This window comes from Schistocerca cancellata, chromosome 1 (assembly GCF_023864275.1).
Source record: "Schistocerca cancellata isolate TAMUIC-IGC-003103 chromosome 1, iqSchCanc2.1, whole genome shotgun sequence".
Taxonomy (NCBI): domain Eukaryota; kingdom Metazoa; phylum Arthropoda; class Insecta; order Orthoptera; family Acrididae; genus Schistocerca; species Schistocerca cancellata.
In genome coordinates, this window is record NC_064626.1 from 535978457 (window position 1) to 536003522 (window position 25066).

The following is a 25066-nucleotide window of genomic DNA, read 5'->3' on the forward strand; positions in this document are numbered from 1 at the left end:
AGTTCGGAGAGATTGCAATAATTACGTTATTAACAGCCTAGGACAAATTCTTAGTTTGTAAGGTTATTAAGGAGAGTTGATGCATGAGTGATTTTTTGTTCACATTTACATGTATGTCCTCTGCTTTTGTTTTGCAGCTGTACCCAAGCCTTTGGAACCATCTCCACCTTTCTGCTGCTCTCCTGCTCCAGGTGGGTTACGTGTTAACGATTTTTAATTTGATTCAAATGAAAGATAAAAATCAAACTGCATTCATTTCTTAATAGTTCTATTTGCGAGTCCAGACGTAGTGCAACTTAGTGGTCACTGTAAATTCCATAAAAATACTTATGTATCAACAGAAGATGAAAGCAATGCACAATGTGGCGATGCAACAGTATCAAGATTTGTCCCTCCCTAACCCATTCTCAAGCCGCAGGCGGGAAGACTGCCTTCTGAAATACTTCCAAATAAGTCTGAATTCCTCTTACGACATTATCATGAGATACGTATGGCAGAAAGCAAGATATTTTTGGTTCATTTTGGAACCCGAGCTCTCATACGTATAAAAGTAAGCTTTGATGTGATGCATAACTTCTTTCTTCTAGAATCTCCCGCTAAAGGACGTTGAAAATTACTGAGATACGAGCCGACCGACACAGTAAACCCTTCTCTGAGTTTCCTTTATCTCTTTTATTAATCTAAAATTTTAAGCATCCCACACAGATGGATTAACACGGCAACAGTATATGGCTAATTCCTGTAATACTGCAGGATAATGGAAACACAGATTCCTTACACATCCCGCGTATCTGGCGATTTTAGTTTCACACCTGAGCAGCGTAGGTATCAGTGTCTCTCAGTCGGAATTTCATATTATAGCGGAAAGTTAAGGCTTTTGCTGGCAACAGCCTGAGAAATGTTTCGAATTTATCAGCTTACTAACAAATTCTGATGTATTTTAAAGTTCAGATTTACATTTTACTTTTAGTGATTCACGAGGCAGCAAAAGCTCCTTCCGGTCCATACACGACCACGACTTTTCATCCTGATGCTGAAACTTTTGCAAGCGAGTGCCGTGTTGACAGTTCTAACCTCATTAAGATGAAAGCTACAAGACAAATTGCGAGGACGGAGGATGTTAGTACATCTACATCTACATCTACATGATTACTCTGCAATTCACATTTAAGTGCTTGGCAGAGGGTTCATCGAACCACAATCATATTATCTCCCTACCATTCCACTCCCGAACAGCTCGCGGGAAAAACGAATACCCAAACCTTTCTGTTCGAGCTCTGATTTCTCTTATTTTATTTTGATGATCATTCCTACCTATGTAGGTTGGGCTCAACAAAATATTTTCGCATTCGAAAGAGAAAGTTGGTGACTGAAATTTCGTAAATAGATCTCGCCGCGACGAAAAACGTCTTTGCTTTAATGACTTCCATCCCAACTCGCGTATCATATCTGCCACACTCTCTCCCCTATTAAGTGATAATACAAAACGAGCTGCCCTTTTTTGCACCCTTTCGATGTCCTCCGTCAATCCCACCTGGTAAGGATCCCACACGGCGCAGCAATATTCTAACAGAGGACGAACGAGTGTAGTGTAGTTAGTTCACGTGCCTGCTACTTTCCATCAGTATTATCAAGACCAGTCGTTGGATAACTTAGTGAAGTTAACTCTTTATCGAAATATTTATCACTGAACGATGAAACCAGTCTGTTAGCGGAGATTTATTGGTACTTATTGGAAACCTCCATGACCCCACTATTTGTAGCTTTTTAGTAAGGTCTTCTTACTTAGACACATTCGGTATTTACGTACATAAAACTGTAGTTTTCATTTCTTCATTACATAGTTAGCTTTTCCAATTTCAAATAGAACTCTCTGTATGATCTTAACTTGTATTCATCATTTCTATAACTTCTAGGTCTCAGTATTTTACTTAAAATTCTTCTTTCAACTTATTCCAGTTTTTAACATCCCCAAATCTTGTTAGTTGAGGTGTTTCTGCTGCATACAGTTTCGACCGCTGTTTGACAGTATCTTAGGTCTGTGTTCCCGGACAAAGTACATTTTTTGTATATGTTTACTGTCATTTGGAATGCTCTTTCCATTTTATGTACTCTGTTCTCCATGGCTACCTTTATTTTTGTGTTAGTTGCTATCCATTCTCGTAAGTATTTAAAACGGTTTGTTTTAGATGTTGTATTGTTATGAATTTTAACATTTAGAGGGCAAAATTGATATTTTTCATGTGTTTTTCAAATGCTATTTTAATCTTATTTTGTTTGCTTGTTTCTGTAGTTCTGCGATTTGTTCTTGATAGCGTCGAGAGAGTTTTTAATTAATGCCGTGTCATCTGCAAAACTAGACAATCTGTTGATTTTATTTGATTTCTTCCTAGTTGAACACCCTTAGTATCAATGGATTTTCTCCATTCTCTCACTATAACGCGCAGTTAAAAAATAGGGATCGTGAACCATCTCGCTGTGAGTTCAGTTGGCGACGAATTTAATTAATAGAGACAACGGCTTCAGCAGGGGCAAATTATGGAATCTGGCACTTCCTGCAACAAACTCACAAAGACGTAGCAACCGTGCAGCGCGTAGTGATACATGGATATCACCGTGTTGATCGACCGTGCAGCCATAGCTCTAATTTCATGAGTATGTTGTACCTCTTCATCGCCGATCAACGTCTCTGGCGCCTTGCGTATCTGTGGCCGCATGCGCGTTGGCATGGTCCGCGGGTTTAAAAGGACGGAGTAAGTGCTGACGCGTCCATATGGGGCAGGGGAATGAAATTATAATAAAGGAAAAAAAAAAAGAAAAGCGGGAGCGTCAGTCACCCGGGTCACTCTGAAGATGGCTGGACGGTATACAGCCCGAAATATCGGAAGAAGTGAAATTTACGGGGCTGCACGCCCGAAATTTTATGGAGCTATCAAAATGAATTTCTTTTTCTGGTGGATCGTAGTTGAGTAGTCCTTTGAAGCAGTCCGCGCGTATTCTGCAGTTCTCTGTGTTACTACATGCAATATTCTATGTTTTTCGCTCTATAAACAGTAAACTTGGCGGTGTGTGCATTTTAAAACTATTTTTGAATGTTTTATAAAAGTTCCTTGTGTTTTTATGCTTCAAATGTGGTTCAGCTGACTTTAGTTGATCTTTTATTTGTTATTCTCTGGTCTTTTTGAGTCCATTTCATGCATGCTTCCTTGATTCTATAAACCTTTTCCTGTTCTTATCATTTGTATTTGCGTTCCAAATATTCGAAGCTCGTCGTCCCTTTATCTTATCGCCAACATCATTCCACCAAGCATGTTTTCCTTTCTTTTTAATAGGGGTAGTTCCTTCAGAAGTCTCAATGTCTTTTTAAAGTTGCTCCCAACACCCAAGATTTATGTATTTTTTTTTCAATAGAATTTTGTAACACTTCCTCCAGATAACTTCTGTCTGTCAAACTGCCTGAATTGGTACTGATTCATTTTTCTAAATGCTGGTCTAACCTTGAATTAAATGATAAATACAGGAGGTTGTTGTTGTTGTTGTTGTTGTTGTTGTGGTCTTCAGTCCTGAGACTGGTTTGATGCAGCTCTCCGTGCTACTCTATCCTGTGCAAGCTCCTTCATCTCCCAGTACTTACTGCAACCTACATCCTTTTGAATCTCCTTAGTGTATTCATCTCTTGGTCTCCCTCTACGATTTTTACCCTCCACACTGCCCTCCAATGCTAAATTTGTGATCCCCTGATGCCTCAGAACATGTCCTACCAACCAGTCCCTTCTTCTTGTCAAGTTGTGCCACAAACTCCTCCCCACTTCTATTCAATATCTCCTCATTAGTTATGTGATCTACCCATCTAATTTCAGCATTCTTCTGTAGCATCACATTTCGAAAGCTTCTATTCTCTTCTTGTCCTAACTATTTATCGTCCATGTTTCACTTCCATACATGGCTACACTCCATACAAATACTTTCAGAAACGACTTCCTGACACTTAAATCTATACTCGATGTTAACAACTTTATCTTCTTCAGAAACGCTTTCTTTCCCATTGCCAGCCTACATTTTATATCCTCTCTACTTCGACCATCATTGGTTATTTTGCACCCCAAATAGCAAAACTCCTTTACTACTTTAAGTGTCTCATTTCCTAATCTAATTCCCTCAGCAGCACCCGACTTAATTCGACTACATTACATTATCCTCGTTTTGCTTTTGTTGATGTTCATCTTATATCCTCCTTTCATGACACTGTCCATTCCGTTCAACTGCTCTTCCAAGTCCTTTGCTGTCTCTGACAGAATTACAATGTCATCGGCGAACCTCAAAGTTTTTATTTCTTCTCCATGGGTTTTAATACCTACACCAAATTTTTCTTTTGTTTTCTTGGCTTGCTCAATATACAGATTGAATAACATCGGGGAGAGGCTACAACCCTGCCTCACTCCCTTCCCAACCACTGCTTCCCTTTCGTGCCCCTCGACTCTTATAACTGCCATCTGGTTTCTGTAAAAATTGCAAATAGCCTTTCGCTCCCTGTATTTTACCCCTGCCACCTTTAGAACTTGAAAGAGAGTATTCCAGTCAACATTGTCAAAAGCTTTCTCTAAGTCTACAAATGCTAGAAACGTAGGTTTGCCTTTCCTTAATCTTTAAGATAAGTCGTAAGGTCAGTATTGCCTCACGTGTTCCAACATTTCTGCGGAATCCAAACTGATCTTCCCCGAGGTTGGCTTCTACCAGTTTTTCCATTCGTATGTAAAGAATTCGCGTTAGTATTTTGCAGCTGTGACTTATTAAACAGATAGTTCGGTAATTTTCACATCTGTCGTTGCCTGCTTTCTTTGGGATTTGAATTATGATATTCTTCTTGAAGTCTGGAGGAATTTCGCCTGACTCATACATCTTGCGCACCAGGTGGTAGAGTTTTGTCAGGACTGGCTCTCCCAAGGCCGTCAGTAGTTCTAATGGAATGTTGTCTACTCCCGGGGCATTTTTTCGACTCAGGTCTTTCAGTGCTCTGTCAAACTCTTCATGCAGTATCGTATCTCCCATTTCATCTTCATCTACATCCTCTTCCATTTAGATAATATTGTCCTCAAGTACATCGCCCTTGTATAGACCCTCTTCAAACTCCTTCCACCTTTCTGCTTTATCGTCTTTGCTTAGAACTGGGTTTCCATCTGAGCTCTTGATATTCATACAAGTGGTTCTCTTTCTCCGAAGGTCTCTTTGATTTACTGTAGGCAGTACCTCTCTTGCCCCTAGCAAGATAAGCCTCTGCATCCTTTCATTTGTCCTCTAGCCATCCCTGCTTAGCCATTTTGCACTTCCTGTCGATCTCATTTTTGAGACGTTTGTATTCCTTTTTGCCTGCTTCATTTATTGTATTTTTATATTGTCTCCTTTTATCAATTAAATTCAATATTTCTTCTGTTACCCAAGGATTTCTACTAGCCCTCGTCTTTTTACCTACTTGATCCTCTGCTGCCTTCACTACTTCACCCCTCAGAGCTACCCATTCTTCTTCTACTGTATTTCTTTCCCCCATTCCTGTCACTTGTTCCCTTATGCTCTCCCTGAAACTCTGTACAACCTCTGGTTCTTTCAGTTTATCCAGGTCCCATCTCGTTAAATTGCCACCTTTTTGCAGTTTCTTCAGTTTTAATCTACAGTTCATAACCAATAGATTGTGGTTAGAGTCCACATCTGCCCCTGGAAATGTCTTACAATTTAAAATCTGGTTCCTAAATCTCTGTCTTACCATTATATAATATATCTGATACCTACTAGTATCTCCAGGATTCTTCCATGTATACAACCTTCTTTCATGATTCTTGAACCAAGTATTAGCTATGATTAAGTTATGCTCTGTGCAAAATTCTACCAGGCGGCTTCCTCTTTCATTTCTTAACCCCAATTCATATTCACCCACTATGTTTCCTTCTCTCCCTTTTCCTACACTCGAATTCCAGTCACCCATGACTATTAAATTTTCGTCTCCCTTCACTACCTTAATAATTTCTTTTATATCATCATACATTTCATCAATTTCTTCATCCTCTGCAGAGCTAGTTGGCATATAAACTTGTACTACTGTAGTAGGCATGGGCTTCGTGTCTATTTTAGCCACAATAATGCGTTCACTATGCTGTTTGTAGTAGCTTACCCGCACTCCTATTGTTTTATTCATTATTAAGCCTACTCCTGCATTACCTCTATTTGATTTTGTATTTATAACCCTGTATTCACCTGACCAAAAGTCTTGTTCCTCTTGCCACCGAACTTCACTAATTCCCACTATATCTAACTTTAACCTACCCATTTCCCTTTTTAAATTTTCTAATTTACCTGCCCGATTAAGGGAACTGACATTCCACGCTCCGATCCGTAGAACGCCAGTTTTCTTTCTCCTGATAACGACGTCCTCTTGAGTAGTCCCCGCCCGGAGATCCGAATGGGGGACTATTTTACCTCTGTAATATTTTACTCAAGAGGACGTCATCATAATTTAACCTTACAGTAAAGCTGCATGCCCTCGGGAAAAATTACGGCTGTAGTTTCCCCTTGCTTTCAGCCGTTCGCAGTACCAGCACAGCAAGGCCGTTTTGGTTAGTGTTACAAGGCCAGATTAGTCAATCATCCAGACTGTTGTCCCTGCAACTATTGAAAAGTTGCTGCGCCTCTTCAGGAACCACACGTTTGTCTGGCCTCTCAACAGATACCCCTCCGTTGTGGTTGCACCTACGGTACGGCCATCTGTATCGCTGAGGCACGCATTTGCATTGAATAGTTCCATTGCAAAATGTCTGCTTGCAGCAACGTGATCGAGTTGTTTTTCACCACAAGTCGGATTTGATATACCCATGTAGTTTGTTTTCTAGGAAGTTTTTTTGAAGAGTATAGATTTTATTACTATTGTATGCTGCCTGCATGGGCTTAAGAATTTTTCTTCATTTGCTTTGGTTCTTTTATGTGCTGGGAATTTTCCTGCTATTGATCTGTGATGAGGTTCTTTGTCTATTTGCACAGTAAAGTCTCCAGGCAGTGAAACTGCATTTTTCGATTTAATGTGATCTGCGGTGTTTGCCATATATTGCCAAAAATTTTGTATTTGCTTCTAATGTGTTCTGTTTCATTTGTTGGGGAATGCATATTTAAAATAGTGTAAACTCTGTTTGATGATTTACATGTCAGTGTGGAAAGTCTTTCATTAGTTCAGTTAAAATCTGTTATTTAGTTTAAAACATTGTTGTTTACCGTGAACTCTCTTCAGAATTTGGATACAGTCTTCATAATTCGTTTTCCTGGTTTTCCGTTAAATATCCTGAATTCATCTCAATGGGAAAGTTGTTCGTCAGTAAATATTGTTTTGTGGAGTGTTGTTATCACTGTTTTTTTCCTTTGGAAAGTTTATAAAAGTTTCAATTTTTCCTGTTTTTTAAGGGAGAAATTACATTTTTTTTATAGAACAGTGCTACTTTTTGTCGCCAGAATAGCAGAGCTAAGCAACACAAATTCAGTGGCACAAAATTTTTGCTGATGCAATAAGAAATCTCTTATTTAAAATAACTGAATTTATGCATTTTTTGTGCTAAGAGGCACAAGATACTTCGCATCCCAGAGGAAGAAATATAAAGATATCATTTATGTGATCATACTGAACATCTCTGAATAGGACTGCCTCTTACTATCCACCGGTTTGGAAATAGATGGTTTATTGTATCTCTCGCTACTGAAGAATTATGAGCATGAAGGAAACAACATTTGACGAGATCTTGAGGTCATGTTTTCTAATAACAAGGGTATGATAATTACAAGATATGTGTGTACTTTTCGTCTTTCAATGTACCGTCAATGAAATAAGGGGGTAATCACGTGCTGTCCGATTACACCACACCACACGTTCGCACTCTATTGTCGTTTATGCAACGCACGACGAAGCCAATGTCGGTTCACCGTTGACCAGTAGTGAACGCTTCGTAGGCTTTTAATCCAGTGATCTGTCAAAGTGACTTCGTCGGTAAAGAATACCATCTTAAAACAATTTGTTTTTCTAGAGAACCCACTGACAGAGTTCAAAACGGTGTTTAAAATATCTGTCACGTAGCTCTTGATGTAGAAAAGTAAGGAAAGATTAATATTTATGCCTATGAAGAATACAAATAGCGCTACTTTGACCGATACCAACAACTCTTTGCTTTTTTACACGAAGTGACCAACGAATTTATTGCAGCAACTGCTGGTTCGTTGGCAGTATTCCTTCGTACAAGTTCTCTTGGGGCAAAATTTCCAATATCGTGAAGGATTTTCAGTGTTTCAACGAAGGTAGGACGTAGTTTCAGCGTTTATCTGGAAACTGTTCCACGTATATTTCTGCTCTTGATGCATTTAATTAACTTTCGGCATAAACTGGGAACATGTCGACCAGTTCTTTGTAAGCGAATGGCGTTGTCAACTTGAAAATATTTTATGCAATATTAATGATTCGATTCTGTTGTTGTTTTACAAGAAACACACTGTATTTAAATTGTGACATTTCTCGTAAGAAACTTGATCAATGTAGTGGTTCAACTATCTCTCAATTAACTCCTATGTCTAAGCGGCACAGGGCCCTTGGGCAGGCTCGTAATCTTCTGGATAATGGGCAATCAATGGTCACATCAACAGGTCTAAAGTATCAACATTCAGTATATTCTTGCTTAGTGAATGGTTCTTAGATCTGCAAAAGTGTGAATTTCATCCCGTCGAGATCTGTTATTCTGTCAGCAAAAAAGTGTACGTAAGTTCATTTAAAAAAAGAAAAAACTAAATTTATGCCTGTATCGCCGTTATTAACGAAGCTTCGAGAAGTCATTGCTCTTTGTTTCATGGGCCCTTGTTCACTGTTCGCCGAAATCAGAACAGATTATAAGTGTCTATATCGGGTGAAAAGCGATTTTTGGTGAGTAATGTAGTCGCCCCACGCTGTATATTAGCGTGGAAAGACTGAATTCCGTTGCTGGTTATTAACCATTCAAACTAGAAACTGAAAGTACTTTATTTATTCTTCCGCTATTATTCATGGAAGATCGTTGTTATTCAATCCGTTGCAGGCCAACAGCAGACGCTGCACATATCCGAGATCACTTGGATTGGCGGTGTCTCTAACTCCTCACACGTCACACTTGAAGTGAATGGCACGGCAGAAACCTACGAACTGGCCCTGAACAAGGTAAGCAAGTAGTTCAAAGTAGGCAGCACTGACAGGGCCACGTATATGTATTTAATTATGTGATGGTAGGTTATTTACATGCATGTATTAAGGGTAATCATAGCAGTTTGCTTGTGTTTAGTTTGTATTACCTCTGGTTGTCGAAAAGTATCGACTGTAGAAATCATTTGTATGACATCTCGAGTAGTGAGCCTATCCTTCCAAGGCGAGAATTAAATATGAAGTGTTTCGTTTTTGATGGACATATGACGTCGATTTAGAACTGCAAATTAGAGGCAATTTTTTGACCAAAACATTATCTGCCACTTAGTTTTACTGTTATTTTAGAACGCCTTCATTACATTTTTGTGCCATACGGCCACTAAGTTATGCCGATGAGTCTCTGGACTCCGCGCTGAAATCATTTTGCAAGATAAGCACATAATGTGAAGACACAATGTGGCGGATTTGTGATCGGATTTTCTTTCAGCATCAGTCCACAGAGGGTGCATTCGAGACGTAGCTGTACGTTCCACATGTTAGGCAATTCCGTCGAACACGTTTTTTACGTCGTACACTAACTGTTCTAGATCGTACTTCACCATCTAGTCAGCAGATATTTTTTGACGTGTTACAGAGGACTTAAGTTGCAAATAAATAAGCTGCCCCAAAAAAAGCTTCGCAATAGTCTCATAACTTGAATATTTTCTGTTTTTTCTTTTTTTTTAATTGGAAAAATACTCCTTTAGTCACAAGAAAACGCAAAGTACAGGCACTTGTGTGATGGGGTGAAAGTAAATCCGCATTTTCAATGCAGATGAGTAAAGCGCAGTGTCGCCAAAAGTAAACGGTAGACAGGGCCAGCGGATAAGCTAAAACTTACAGCTCATAGTTACCGCGAGGAGGGTGCAACGGAAACGCGCGGTGCCTTGTAGGAGACCACTGGGTGAGGTATGAAGTCCAAAACATCATGTAACTATCTGCACTTGGTCATTACGTCCTGTAGGCGTCCATTACAAACAATAGTACGAACGCTCTAACGCTGTGGTACACGAAGGACATGACAAGGGAGCAACTGGAATGGAACCTCAACAAGTGACGCGGTGTTGTCTTCGGTAACGAATGCAAGCTGTGTGTGACATCAGATCGTCGTGGTACAAGAGTGCTGAGGTGACGATGTACCATTGCACTTCCCAGACATACAGTCACACATGACGCAGCATGGAGGTGGGTCAGTCGTGTTTTGGGCCAGGATCGTGTATGTACTTCAGACCTCTCTCATCGCTATCAAGAATAATTTGAGGACTGTGCAGTATCGAGGAAGGGGTATCATCCCTTTTTATAGACAACATTTAGGCGATGGAGTCATCTATGAGAATGCAGGAGCACAACGTGCCCTCGTCGTGAATACCTTCCTCTAGGCAACCGAATGGGGTGGTGTGCAATATGGCAGTATATGGTGACAGAAAGTTGACTGACCGTGTGGGGGGCCGGTTAAAACTTGCAGTGCGTCACCACAGGAGGCCTCATCACACACCTGATGGCCTCTAGAGGGCTGAGGCCGTGCAGTGGAACAGGACTGCGCAGCATCTCGACCACTAAGGGAGATGAGAGCATGTTACAATGAAGGGAGCGGAGGAGAACGGCGTTGAATGCTACCCGACAGCAGATTTTCATTTCACAAGTGTACAAAAATCAGCATTTTCTGGAAAGCTACCTCTATTTAATGACCCTAAGGTTTCACACCCCCAGTCTCTTTGTTCATTATTGTGACCGTTATATATAAAACTACAGACGGTCCGGCTGCTCTTGCAGGTATCTTTCAGCATCCTAATGAAGACTGCCTGGAGAAGTACGAGGGCTGTCCAGAAAGTAAGTTACGATCGGTCGCGAAATGGAAACCACTGGGAAAATCTGGTAAAGCTTCGCAGCGTGTTGATCAGTGTCTCTAGTATGCCCGTCAATCGTGTCGCGACGCTCTTTTCAGTTTTGAGTGAACAGTGAGCACGTAAAGATGCGTAGGGAATAGCGTCTCCCGCCAAGCATGAGGGCGCGGTTAGGGATTTCGCCTGTATCACGCACCCCACATAACCCAACTGTCGAGCAGTTCCTTCTTCAAGCCAATTCAAGGCCGCACACTGCAGGGGCAATGAAGACGCTCCTGCAGCGTTTCCGATGAGAAGTGTCTGATGACCCACAATACAGTCCGTAATTGGCTCCCCCTGAGTCTCATTTCTGCTCACTAAAACCGCTGGCCATGAAGACAAAATTTTCGACAGACAACGAGCTGCAGACCTGGCCGAAAGCACAGGCGGCTGCTTTCTATGACGAGGATATTGGAAAGTTGATACAACACTACGACAAAACTCGAAGTTGGAGCGGCGACTATGTAGAGAAGTAGGTGGAAGGTGTACCCAACTGTTGCAAACAAAATGTTTCTGGTTTTCACTGTGGTTCCCGTTTCGCGACCGATCGTAACTTACTTTCTGGACAGCCCTCGTAGTACAAAGGTACTACTCATACCATACATGACGCGGAAATATGCGCAGAAGAATTTTGTTGAAATCCTTTTATTTCGGCTATTTTTAATTTTTGTTTCACATTACAGTAACATTTTTAATTTCGTAAGTTTTAGTCTTTCATTGCCTGCTCTTTTGAATCTAATCCCACCGTCGTTTTTGTTGGGAAGTTTAGGATGGTAACATAAAAAAGTATCGAAGTGTTATACACTTGATTTGTTCAATCAGCAGTATCCAAAATTCAAGCGCGTGCATCAAGAAAGAGATAAGGAAAGCGATTCAATTATTGAGAAGTTCTGCAAGCTAACCACCAACAGATATTAATACATTTAGAGACAAAAAATGCATAATTGTAAACTTTGGTTGCCGATAAATGAATGTGCGAGATTGCTGCGCATTCTCAGCGCCCAGATGGTAGTCATAGTAAACAGGAGACATGTCGACAACAGAGCGTAAACTCTTTGCACATTGCATTCCACGTACTCAGTTGGTAAGTAATTATGCCACCCGACAGGGGCGTGAGCAATGTAAGCAGATGTCAGCAGTTGAGGGAGGAGACTTAGTTGGGCTCAAAGAAGCCGGTTGGAGTAACTGGCGAATCTCTAGATGTTTGAATAGAAGCGATGGCACTAGTCGACGATGTCGACAGGAATGGGAGAAATATATCCGAACACAGCGTCAAGGAGGAACCGGTCGACCTAGACAGATGACAGAACGAGAAGGCCGAGGCAGTGAATACTGCAACCCAATAGGCCGTTCACAGAAAGAGGGCTGAGCTCGTGGTGTCCCTTGCTGCCGGTACCATTGACCACTGTACATCAAATAACCCGTTCGCAGTAGTGTCGGGCACATTCGATTTGGAATCTCATTGACTAGGGTAGAACTAAAATTACCAAATATGCAGCAACCAGTCGCAAAATCACGTTTTATTTATTCACTTTTGCAAAACATGATTTTGCGACTGGTTGATGCATATTTGGTAATTTTATGGTTTACAGGCGCTGCACGAATTGGGAACCACATGGAGCCCACCATTCATGGGGTAGAACTGTCTACAGTGATGAGTCTCGCTTCGAACTGAGCCCTGGAGACCAGTGCGGACGTGTCTGGAGATGCCCTGGACATTGGTAGGATAGGAACCTTACTGTCGCCTGCCGACAACCAGGAGCCTAGGGTGCCATTTCCTTTCACAGCAGGATCCGTTTTGTCGTTGTCCACGGCCCCTTACTGCACAGCTGTAGGTCGGCGATATTCTACGCCCCGTTTTGTTGCAATTTATCGCAAGTAATCCTGGGCTTATATTTCAGCAAGGTAATGGCCGCCCGCACATGCCGAGAGTTTCTACTGCTTGTCTTTTTGCAAAACCCTACATTTTCCGTCAAGGACGCCGGAGCTCTCCCCCAACTAACAATGTTAGGAACATTATAGGCAGAGCCCTCCAATCAGCTCGGGATTTTGTCGATATAACACGTCAGTGGGACAGAATTATACACAATATCCCGCAGGAGTACATCCAAAAACTCGAAGAATCAATGCCAATTCGAGTAACTGCTTCCATAATGGTCAGAGGTGAATCAATACGTTACTGGTTGTTTTGTGGGGGTTGAAGGGACCAGACTACAAAGGCCATCGGTCTCTTGTCCCACAGTCATAAAATCCTACAAGGAATAAAAAATTTAAAAAAAGCAATTGAGATCACAAGGGATAACACAGAACCAGAAAGACACAGAAAAAAACCAAACAAAAGGAATTAACAGCACACAGATTGTGACAGTGGTTATCCGACCATGAAAACAAAAAAGGAAAAGCCAACCACCAAGAAACACACTAAAATCCACAATCTAAAACCGGAGGCCAAAGGTCAGACTCAACATAAAAAAAAGGACACGAACCCTTAGATTCAGCGATAAAAGACCCCTGCACAAATAAAACTCAAAACTAAGTCAGCCATTGCGGCGTCATCCGATAAAAGTGCAGGGAGCATATCAGGCAGCGAAACGTCTGCCTGAGCGTAGTTAAAAACAGACAGGCCAACAAGGTGTGGACCACTGTCAACACTGATCCACAGCGACAGAGAGGTAGATCCTCACGGCGCAAGAGATGACTGTGCGTCAGCCAGGTGTGGCCAATGCGGAGCCGGCAGAGAACAACTGAGTCCTTGCGGGAGGCTCACAAGGATGAGCGCCACACACCTGTAGTCTCCTTGACGACCCGAAGTTTGTTGGGTGAAGGCAGTGTGCGCCCTTCATCACCCCGGGCACCAAGTACCTTCTGCCACAAAACTGAATGGAGAACACACTCCGAAAGGCCAGTCTCCAAGTCTGGTGCATTGTCAGCCTGTTTTGCCAACGTGTCAACACGTTCATTTCCCGGGATGCCGACATGACCCAGGGTCCACACAAAGACCACGGAGCGGCCGCCTCGGGCAAGAGTGTGGAAGGACTCCTGGATAGCCATCACTAGAAGAGAGCGAGGGAAACACTGGTCGATAGCTTGTAAACCACTCAGAGAGTCACTACAGATAACGAAGGTCTCACCTGGACAGGAGCGGATACACTCTACGGCGAGAGAGATGGCTACCAGCTCGGCAGTGAGAACACTGGAGACAGTCGGCAATGAACAATGTTCATAATGATCCCCTAGAATAAGAGCATAACCAACACGACTAGCAAACATCTGTCAGTATAGAACACGTCAGAGCCTTGAAACGCGGCAAGGAGTGAAAGAAAGCGGCGGTGGAGGGCCTCAGGAGGGACTGAGTCCTTCGGGTCCTGTGCCAAATTGAGCCAAAGGTATGGGCGCGGCACACACCACGGTGGTAGACGTATATGGGCCCAGAAAGCGGGTAGGAGAGGGAAAAACTCAAGCCCAGAGAGAAGAGCCTGGATGCGAACTGCAATCGTACACCCTGAACGGGGCTGCCGATCTGGGAGATGGACGAACTAGGTGGGGGACAGCAGACGGTAATGGGGGTGCCTGGGCAAGGTACAAACATGTGTAGCCAAAACGGCCAGTAATCGTTGACACCGGAACTACAATGGAGGGACATCAGCCTCCACAAGTATGCTGTTGACAGGGCTTGTCCAGAAAGCTCCAGTGGAGAGTCGGATCCGACTGTGAAGGATGGGGACCAGCAACCACAACGCAGAAGGGCATGCAAAACCATAAGCCAGACTACCATAATCTAGATGGGACTGAATAATGCCTGGTACAGTCGTAGAAGGGTTGACCAATCGGCACCCCAGCTGGTGTGACTCAAGCAACGAAGTGCGTTAAGATACCACCAGCACGTTTGTTTAAGCTGCCGAATATGAGGCAGGCAAGTCAACTGGGTATCGAAAACCAATCCCAAAAACCGATGTGTCCCCACCACAGCAAGAGGTTCATCATCAAGATAAAGCCGTGGCTCAGGGTGAACAGTGTGATGAAGAAAACTGGAAGCCATGCCCTACAGCCCAAGACTGTGCCTTGCGGATAGCACCCTGCAGCTGCCGTTCGGCAGCTGCAATGCCAGTGGAGCTATAGTATAGGCAGAAGTCATCAGCATACAGAGAAGCTGAGACAGACGTTCCCACCGCTGCAGTGACTCCATTAATTACAACTAAAAAGAGGCAGACACTCAAGTCTGATCCTTGTGCGACCCTATTCTCCTGAACTCGGGAGGAACTATGGGAAGCCACAACTTGCACAGGGAAGGAACGAAGCGACAGAATATTTTGTATGAAAATCGGGAGTGGGCCCCGAAGACCCCACGCATGAAGCGTGGCGAGGATGTGATGATGCTATGTCATATCGTACACCTTCCACATGTCAAAAAAGACGGCAACCAGATGCCGACGGCGGAAAAAGCAGCACGGATGGTAGACTCCAGGCAGACCAGATTATCGGTGGCGGAACGGCCCTTACGAAACCCACCCTGAGACGGAGCTAGAAGGCCCCGAGACTCAAGTATCCAACTCAACCTCTGGCTCACCATGCGTTTGAGCAACTTGCAAAGAACGTTGGTGAGGCTAATGGGGCGGTAGCTGTCCACCTCCAGTGGGTTCTTGCCAGGTTTTAACCCAGGGATTACGATGATTTCCCGCCATTGCGACAGGAACTCACCCTCAACCCAGATATGGTTGAAAAGGTCGAGGAGGCGTCGCTGGCAGTCCACCGAGAGGTGTTTGAGCATCTGACAGTGGATGCGATCTGGTCCAGGAGCCATATCAGGGGAAGCAGCTAGGGCACTTTGGAATTCCCACTCACTGAACAGAGCATTGTACACATCAGGGTGGCATGTGTGGAACAAAAGCCTCTGATGTTCCAACCGCTCTTTCAGTGTGCAGAATGCCGGCGGGTAATGTGCAGAAGCAGAACTCTGAGCAAAATGCTCTGCTAAGCAGTTTGCAATTGTGTCAGTGTCAGTACAGACTGCTCCATTCAATGAAAGCCCAGGTATACTTACAGGGGTCCGACAGCCATAGAGTCACTGAATCTGGGCCCAAACCTGCGATGGAGAGGTATGGAGGCTTGCATCAGCAAATGAGGCAGCAGGCTCGCGCACGGAGCCGTTTAAAGGTGATGAGGTGTTCCAATGAGGGATGCTGCTTGTGTCGCTGGAGGGCCCTCCTGCGATATCTAAACGCCTCAGCGACCTTGGCTGACCACCAAGGCACAGTCCTCCGCCGAGGGGACCCAGAAGAATAGGGAATTGCAGATTCTGTGGTAGTAATGATGCCGGTGGTGACCGAGTGAACCACCACATCAATGGCGTCGTTGGAAAGAGGCTCAATAGTGTCAATGGAGGTGAACAGTCCCAGTCAGCCTTATTCATAGCCCATCTGCAGGGGTGCCCAGAAGAGTGATGCTGTGGCAGTGACAGAAAGATCGGAAAGTGGTCACTACCGCACAAGTCGTCATGCACACTCCATTAGACAGATGGCAAGAGGCTACAGCTGCAGATCCAAAGGTCGATGGCTGGGTACATGCCATGTGCCACACTGAAATGTGTGAAGACACCATTATTTAAAAGAGAAATGTCGATCTGTGCCAACACTTGCTGAATGACGCTCAGTCGGCCTGTTGCCACTGAACCACCCCACAGATGGTTATGAGCGTTGAAGTCGCCAAGTAACAGAAAAGGTGGTGGCAAATGGGCTATCAGCGCAGCCAGGACATGCTGCAGGACATCACCATCTCGTGGAAGATAGAGACTGCAGACTGTAACAGCCTGCAGCGTCCACACCCAAACAGCGACAGCCTCTAAAGGTCTTTGTAGAGGGACACACTCACCGTAAAGCGAGTGAAGGACCTAGGTGCAGACGCCACCTGATACCCTCCCATAAGCTGCCCAGTTCTTATAATAACCCTGATAGACACAGAGGGCGGGGGTTCGCATCGTCAGAAACCAAGTTTCCTGAAGAGCAATGCAGAGGAAATGGTGCTGCCTGAGAAGTTGTCAGAGCTCAGCAGAATAGTGGAAAAAACTGCAGCAGTTCCACTGAAGGGTGACAGTGTCCATGGCCGAGAAAGGCGGGAAGGGACTAATGAGGCAGATTACACCGCTGGGTTACCTGCTGCCAGTGACTGAGTACCGATGGGAGTGACATCCATCATGTATGAGGGACCGGCGAGATCTAAGTCCTCAGTGGACGCCAGAATCTCCACCTCATCCTCAGACGCAGAGCTTGTAGGGAGTGGGGGAGTGGGTGCCACTGCAATTTCCTTGGTCTTAGGGGTCTTCGATTTCGATTTCTCGCGCTGTTCCTTCGGTTGCCCTTGATGGGAGGGCTTCTTTGATTCAGTCTCCAGGACTGAAGAGGACCGCGAAGCTCTATGAACAGCGACCTGTGGCTTCTTCAGCCACTGGCACGTGTCTGCTGTGCCACTGGTAGGAACCTGGGAAGGGAGTAACCCAAGGGATCCCTTCCTAGCGAGAGAAGCCGAAGAATATTTACGCTTCTCTGGCTTAGAAGTGGGGACTGGTGTCACCAATGGTTGTGGAGGTGCTGCTCCCGAGGGAGGTGGTGTGAGAGCAACAGGGAGGTGTTTTGTAGGGAGAACATTTTGCTCATGAGGGAGCGATCTAGATGCTTGTAAAACAATGAAGTGGTAGGCAAGATCGCAGATCTTGGAATAGAAAGAATTCCTGTGATCTTGGCTACCAGTTTATTGTTTTGCAACAGGGAGAGTAGTGCTCCCCCCCCCCCCCCCCCCGCACAATCAAGGGGCTGGTTTAGACTTCCGGCTCTGAGATGCGACTGTTTGGAGGTGGTGCTGATGGGGCTAGAACAGTGGTAGTCATGCGAACAGGATGGAGGCATTCAAACTTCTGCTTAGCCTCAGTGTAGGTCAGTCGGTCCAGGGTCTTATGTTCCATGATTTTCTGCTCCTTCTGGAGTATCCTGTAGTCTGGCGAGCAAGGTGAATGATCCTCTCCACAGTTGACACAAATGAGAGGCGGGGCACATGGAGTATTGGGATGTGATTGGCGTCCACAATCTCGACATGTGAGGCTGGAAGTACAGTGGGAAGACATATGGCCGAACTTCCAGCACTTAAAGCACCACATCGGGGGAGGGATATAGGGGCTGACATCACAGCAGTAGACCATCACCTTGAACTTCTCAGGTAATGTATCACCCTTGAAGGCCAAGATGAAGGCACCAGTGGCAACCTGATTACCCTTCGGATCCCGATGCACATGCCGGACGGAATGAACAACTCGACGCTCTAAATTGGCGCGCAGCTCGTCATCAGACTGCAAAAGAAGGTCCTTATGGAAAGTAATACCCTGGACCATGTTTAAACTCTTATGGGGCGTGATGGTAACTGAAACATCCCTCAATTTCTCACAAGCGAGTAACCTTCCTGACTGGGCAGAGGATGCAGTTTTTATCAATACTGACCCAGAGCGCATTTTGAACAAGCCCTCTACCTCCCCAAACTTGTCCTCTAAATGCTTTACAAAGAATTGAGGTTTCGTTGCCATGAAAGACTCCCCATCAGCTCTCGTACAAACTAGGAACTCGGGCTAGTAAGTGTTGCTGCCATCCTGAGCCTTTCACTCCTCCCACAGTGTCGCCAGGGAGGGGAACGATTTTAGGTCGTATTTCTGAGCGTTTAATTGAGCCCGAGAACGCTTAGAGACTGCTGGTGGTTGGCCACCAGCAAGCGAAGATGTCCCAAGCTTCATCTGCCCTGGTGCCGCCCACTCCGACCAAGGGCGCCACCCAGCGACAGCAAGGGCCACCTGGCAGGATGGCCATTGCTGGGAGTCCCGATGCTCCAGGGAGATAGGCATCTACTCCTTGGCATACGTGGGGAGTTCACAGCGCAGGCATCAGCAGAGCGATCCCTGTGTTGTCAGGAGGCTACAACCAACAGGGTACATGGCGGCCCTACCACAATGGACTGGCTACCGTGCTGGATATTAGGTGCAAGGAAATCCATGGTCGTCGTCTCCGCAGAAAGCAACACTGCACAGTGCGTGATGGAAATCGCATCCACGAATATATCTTCACCCAAGAGATGGAGAACGAGCGGGACTGCAATGCGAGGACGAGGAAACTGGCTAAAGGTCTCAATGCGCGATGGACACAGTGTACCATGTAAGGCGCCCTTCCCCAGTTGGCTCGCTCTTCGGAAGAATTTTTAAATATGAAGGTCAAACCCGAGAGGGGACCATCACATAAGGGCCGAAACGTGTGAGACTCCTTTTAGGCGCCTTTTACGACAGGCAGGAATACCGTGGGCCTATTCTAACCCCTGGACCCACAGAGGGGAATACGTTACTGCCTTGGTAAATCTGTGAAGCTCTTTGTCTTGAATAAATTATCCATTTTTCCTCAAACTATAATCATTTACTTATCTGTAAATGTTCATCACATCTACAGATTTCTGTCCCATTCAGATAATTCCTTCGTGGTGCGCCCTCTTCTTTTTTCTTAGAGTTTATTATCATGTTACTAGCGGGGCAAACATTAATAGCCTCGATGAAGTTGTAGTATTTTCTCTTTTTCTCAATACGAGAAATTAATTTGGATTTTTATATTCACTCAGCAGAACTCGATATGTTTCTCATTCAATCACATACGTTTCGTCATCTGTGTAGTTTCTTGTCTGGCTCTTAGTCTGCTTCTTAATGTGTTTTATGAATCTCTTACTTTATGGGTTTCCATTCATCAGTTAATTATGGATTGACAGCATATTAAGTATTATTTTCAATACTTTCTTCCTGGTGTATGTAACTCTATTTTACTTCTTCAGTCGATTTACTTTTAGCTTGGCTTAGGTAGTATACATTAAAAATCCAAGGATGAAGTATTAGAGCTGACATCTGCGGTAATTATTTTCACTCTACGGTTGTTGTGTTTGATTTTCGCTTGTGAACATCATAAGTAAAATAAACGAGGTTGTCCAGAAGAGTGATACAACGATTTTAAAAGGAAACCAGTTGGATAATCTGAAATTTAATCTCAAGTAATATGAGATGGGACAGGGGGAGGGGCCCGCATCTCGTGGTCGTGCGGTAGCGCTCTCGCTTCCCACGCCCGGGTTCCCGGGTTCGATTCCCGGCGGGGTCAGGGATTTTCTCTGCCTCGTGATGGCTGGGTGTTGTGTGCTGTCCTTAGGTTAGTTAGGTTTAAGTAGTTCTAAGTTCTAGGGGACTGATGACCATAGATGTTAAGTCCCATAGTGCTCAGAGCCATCTGAACCATCCCAGGGGGAGGGGGAGGCGTGGTGACTGTGAGGGTATTGGAAACCGTCGCTGGGCTGCCACTCGTAACTTTCAAGTAGAAGTCTAGCGAAAATTCAAACAGTTAGATAATTACTGGAGAAACGCAGTAGTGCCGCGATGTATGTGTTTTTGATTTTTCTTTACTGAGCCGAATCTTTGTGTCACTACTTCATGGAACGACGCTTTGTTTCAGGTTTATAAAACCAAACTCATGTTTCATCTGAGGTCATACTTTGTGGAAAAAAGCTTCGCCTTCAGTCTGGTAACAGAACGATATTTTTCGGCTAATGTCAAGTCAGCGACTTTTCATTTCAGGGTCGGATATCCGCAGTAACCACTGACAACAAATCTCCCGATGGTCATACAATGTGATAATGAGAGATACACTCTCGTACGAAGTTCCAATTATGTTAATAATTTCGCGCTGAATGATGCTTCAATGTGCATAAAAATACATTTTTACAATTAAACGAACAAACAGGTGAGTTTAAAATACAGTATTGTAAATATGGACGAATTTCCTCATTAAATGCTGATGAAAGTGAACAGAGATTTTAGGAAAGACACGGGACATTGTTTGAGGCAACGCAGTCAGACGTTGGCAACTCTGTTCACTACGTGATCAAAAGAATACGGACGCCAGTACGTAATTCGGAAGTGACTACTGGATGTCAATAGAGGCGTATTCGCCATATACAAGGCGGCGGGGAACATTGTGCTGTCAGTAGAGAAGCAATAACAAGTCAGGGTTCAGTGTCTTCAGAGGTGAACTGGATGTCGTCTGAGTAAGAAATGCACCAGGGACATTTCAACCCTTCTAAAGCTCCCCAAGTCGAGAGTTGTTGAGCAGCGACATTAGCCGGCCGGAGTGGCCGTGCGGTTCTAGGCGCTACAGTCTGGAGCCGAGCGACCGCTACGGTCGCAGGTTCGAATCCTGCCCCGGGCATGGATGTGTGTGATGTCCTTAGGTTAGTTAGGTTTAATTAGTTCTAAGTTCTAGGCGACTGATGACCTCAGATGTTAAGTCGCATAGTGCTCAGAGCCATTTGAACCATTTGAGCAGCGACATTCGAGCATTGTTGCGGCTGGCTGCAAAAATTCACGTCAAATCAGCGTAAGGAATCACAAGTCAGTTCCTAAATCCTACCAAACGTCCAGCTAGCACAATCAGTGTTCGTACAGAGTTGAAAAGAATGTGGTAGCAGCTCATCGTAGGCCACACATTTCTGTAGTCAGTGTCAAGCAGCGGTTGAGGTGGACAGTGGATGACTGCAGACGAATTATTTGGATGATGAAGCATGCTGTGGCACTCCAAAGTACGGGTCTGAGTTCGGCGAAAGCCTGAAGAGAGTCATCTGCCGCCACGTGTAGCGGCAAGAGTGAAGTACGGAGGAGGCGGTCTTCCTTGTGATCAGCGTGTGGCCCCCTTACAGTCCTTCAAAAAAAGCTTTACCTTTGGTAAGATATTAACACATTTTACTTTTCACCGAATAATGTACATAGTGTGAGTCGCGTGAGTCATTACAGCCCTCACGTGAACGGTTCAATATATCGAAAACAAGGTTTTCGGCAAATTATAATACGTAGAGGATCAAGTAATTCGAGGTGAAAAGTCTAGGTGCCTCATTATGTTTTATGCATTATTAGTGATTTGAGACTGTGGATGTTTCACAAAAAAAAACCATACAGACAGTGATTTAAATGACTTTCAGCTTCCTCTCTGAAAGCCAACACATAACTACCTACCTACTTCTTGCCTCGACGGCTCAGGTTTCCATGGCGAGTACCGTAAACATCGTGTATCTCTTTGTCGGTGGTGCAAGTTTCGTTGGAGAGGTGCATGAACTTCGAATAATAGGTCATTCAATGGCCGCATAAAGAGGACAAAAATAATCACTATATTCAGTGTATTCTTACTCCGTGATTACTTATTAGGTCTACAAGAAATATATACCACTGAATTTGTCTCTCTGAGACCTGCTGTTCCTGCAACTAAAAATAGCTTAGTTGCATTTAAGGCAAAAAGTTGATGCCTGTATCACGGCTATGAATGAAGTTACGAGAATACATTACTGTTTGTTTCAACAGCTCATGATAGCTCTTCAACATGGTGTAAATTGTCCACAGTTTTCCTAACAGGTCAAAAATAATTTAAGGTGAAAAAGTTGGGCGTTCCGCACTACAGGGTCTTCAAAAATTCTGTGGCCAAACTGACAGATACGATGACGGAGAAGACAACAACAAAAATGTCTCTTTCCGCAGCTATATGTCTGCAGCGCACATTCACTAATCATCAGGCATGCTTAGTTAGCGCTGTTACGAGGTGCAAGTACAAAAAGTACTTTCTTGAAACATCGTTACACCAGGGCTGATTTCAGGTACCTAGTACTATGCCATCCTGTCGTTCGCATCTAGCAGTTAACGAGGATGTAGCGCTTTAGTGCGTGCTTGGCGGTCGCAGTACCTTACACTGAACACCACACATGCAAAGATCCTTGGACCTCACCAGATTAGATTTCTTTCTCTGGGCCACATGATTGCTCGAAGATTGACATCTGTCCACACGTGCGTGTTATGTTAACTTACTGTCATCTCTTGTGAATCTTGCCTCATCTGTAGAAATGCAACCTGTAATTCGGATCTTCAGCGGACGGTATCTTAACAGGTATTGGTTTCCGGACATTTAATTACAGTTCCAGTTCTGACCCATAATACCTTCTGTAGGAATAGGCGACACTTTTTTTAACTGCCCTATACAGAAGTAAGCAAGAGGAGAAGATGGGTAATAAACAACATGAACAAGAACCAAGAGGGAACAATAAGATCGAAGTCCAAGAAAGTAGCGCTCGGATTAAAAAGGCGGTAAGACTGGGATATGGCCTTTCGCCACTGTTGTTCAGTCCATCCATCGAAGAAGAAATCACAGAAATAAAAGAAAAATTCAATAGAGGGGTTAAAATTCATGGTGAAAGGATATGTGTAATAAGATTCGCTGATGTAATTGCTACCCTCAGTGAACGAGAAGAAGGTTGTAAGGAATGAACTGTTCAATCAATACAGAATATGGAATGAGAGTAAACAGAAGAGCGACGAAAGTAATGATATGTAGCAGAAATGAAAATAGCGAGAAACTGAACAATGCCGCGTTGGGTAGCCGTGCAGTCTCAGGCGCCTTGTCAAGGTCTGCGCGACTTCCCCCGTCGGAGGTTCGAGTCCTCCCTCGGTCATGGGCGTGTGTGTGTGTGTGTGTGTGTGTGTGTTGTCCTTAGCGTAAATTAGTCTAAGTTAGTTTAATTAGTGTGTAAGCCTAGAGACTGATGACCTCAGCACCTTGGTCCCATAGAACCTTAACACAGATTTACAAATTTCCAAAAAAAACTTAACATCAGAATTATTTTTACAATGTGTAGATTGAGTCGACCCAGATATTACTCAGAACATGTTCCATACGACATCCAGTGTCAACAGAAAGCGTCGGTTTGTGTCCAGTTACAAACAAAATGATTTTTGAACCGGAAGTTTACGTGCCCATTCGGTAGTTCAGTTTTGTCAATACGTTTCAACAGGGACAGTAAAATACGAAGAACAAATAGCAAATTAGCAGCCACTCAGTAACGCTGAATATTTGGCGGTAGCAGTCAGCAGATGCGAGAGCAGTGTTGTCGCTGTTTGGGCATCCCATGGAAGATGGGATTAGCATTTTTTGTTTGGGCTGACTCCAGCCACACAATGCCAAACCTAAATTGCGAGAAGTCTGCGGAAACACCAGAAAAAATGGACCTGACTGCTCTTAGGAGGGACACCCGTGTGTGTGTGTGTGTGTGTGTGTGTGTGTGTGTGTGTGTGTGTGTGTCGATGGTATATAATCGACGTTGTTTCCATTCATTTTCACGTAGACTATGTTGTTTCCCGAAAATCCTTATCTGGTACGATGCTGCCTTAGAGCGGACGCATCGCTTTTAGGGCTGCGATTGTAGATTATGAAGTAAATGTAGTAGACATCTCAAAACTGAAAGGCTTTTTGTTTCGTTCACAGACGGAGTCGCAGCTGGAGGAGTGCGTGACCCCTGACGGAGATCACGGGCAGTGCCGCCACCTGGCCAACTGCGTGCTGCCCAACTTCACTGGCAGCCTGGATGACTTCCTGCCCTACCTCTGTGTCGTCGACGGCAGGTCAGTCACTGTTTATAATACAGAATTACTTTCAACAACGTTGTGGCGTCATTTGTGCAGAATGCAAGCCCTCGTCTCTGTTGCGGGTGTTGTCTACTGATTCTGTTCTTGCAGCTCGCTCAATCACTGGATCAAAACAGGAGGAAGTTGAACGACTCATTTGCTGTCTCGGAGGTGTTTCTCTTCGCTAGTTGTCCTTCCTTAAATTTCCATCCATTTTAATAACAAATCACATAATTTGTAAGCACTGACGATTTGCTGACTCGATGCTTACAACATTTTTATCTGACGCTTTTGGCTAAACATTCCCCCTCTCTTGCTCTGTCCGTTTCAAATCTATCCACTGATGACGACCAACCAATAGCGGTAGCAGGCATTTCAACCAATAACCCTTCTCCAGCATAAGTGTGGAATAGTGCCTTTCTATCCAATGACGATGGACCGCCAATGGTATCCACAGGAGGT

At 44.3% G+C, this 25066-nt stretch overlaps 1 protein-coding gene and 1 long non-coding RNA gene across 3 annotated transcripts in view; both read left to right on the forward strand.

Moving 5' to 3' along the window:
* Positions 1–25066, forward strand: part of LOC126179529 (inter-alpha-trypsin inhibitor heavy chain H4-like) — a 231645-nt gene that overhangs the window by 73313 nt on the left and 133266 nt on the right. The window lies entirely within an intron of this gene.
* Positions 135–24595, forward strand: LOC126179565 (uncharacterized). The gene is made up of 3 exons (XR_007536683.1): positions 135–191; positions 9090–9208; positions 24465–24595. It is a non-coding gene; the product is annotated as an uncharacterized LOC126179565 (long non-coding RNA).